This window comes from Arvicanthis niloticus, chromosome 30 (assembly GCF_011762505.2).
Source record: "Arvicanthis niloticus isolate mArvNil1 chromosome 30, mArvNil1.pat.X, whole genome shotgun sequence".
Classification (NCBI taxonomy): Eukaryota; Metazoa; Chordata; class Mammalia; order Rodentia; family Muridae; genus Arvicanthis; species Arvicanthis niloticus.
In genome coordinates, this window is record NC_133438.1 from 2,349,261 (window position 1) to 2,350,284 (window position 1,024).

A 1,024-nucleotide genomic window follows, 5' to 3' on the forward strand; every position below is an offset into this window, starting at 1 on the left:
CTGTCCTTGACAGTGGAAATAAAGCTACTGTCTACAGCAGACAATTATTAGCATCAAAGAAGGTATAAACCTTAGAGGCAACTCAAAATTGTTACCATTTTTCTCCATTTATATCCTTAATTAACAAAAAATTTCACCAGGTATTTCTTGTAGCATTCCAGATGTATAAGGTGTTAGTACAGAAAAGAAGCAAAAAAAACAACCATGGATTCTAACCTGTTGTCCATAGAAAGGGAGTAATCTAACACTGAGTATGGATATGGGTCTTTATCATGACCTATTTCAGGCTAGTGTGAAAATTAGGGAACATTCTATCTGAACTGCCTGCTTTGATGACTCTTTAGAACAAGAAAGGAATGTGTCTCTCCTAACACAGGTTATGAGGTCAGTGCAAATGAGTCTAATGTGGTCAGTGTAAGAACTTCGTCTTCAAAGAAGTTTAAGAATGAAAATTAACACACTGTCTAGAGAATGAATTTGCACATATGAGCCAACATAAATTAAATAGGTAGCTGATTGACTGGCTCTTAGCCATTACTAGGACCATGTTGTTATTTTTGGCAGATACTTCAGTGAATATAAAGGATTGAAGATGATAAAAAGATGGTCAGGCATAATTGAGAGAGCTGGACACATGAAAGTCAGCTTTTGCTGTCTTAGTCATTAAGTGGCATAGAATTGTGTTCCCTTTTAGGAAGTCAAATCAGAAGAACTTCAGCGCTACGACACATCTTTTGTTTTCCTGTTGGTCCACATCATTATCAGGTAAGAAAGGCCATTGAATTTGAATGGTAGAAATTGATATCCATACAATGAAAATAATTTTTTTTCAAAATATATTTACCATTAGACATTTAACTGTAAATAAATAAAACAAAAGGAAAATTTACCAGCGATGATATTTTATTTCAGTCCATGTGACAACACTGTACTTTTGAGTGTAGAATCCTATGGCTACTAAGACAAAGACACATTTCCAGATTGAGCACAGTGTTCTCATTATTCTGAGAACAGGTTGGTATCA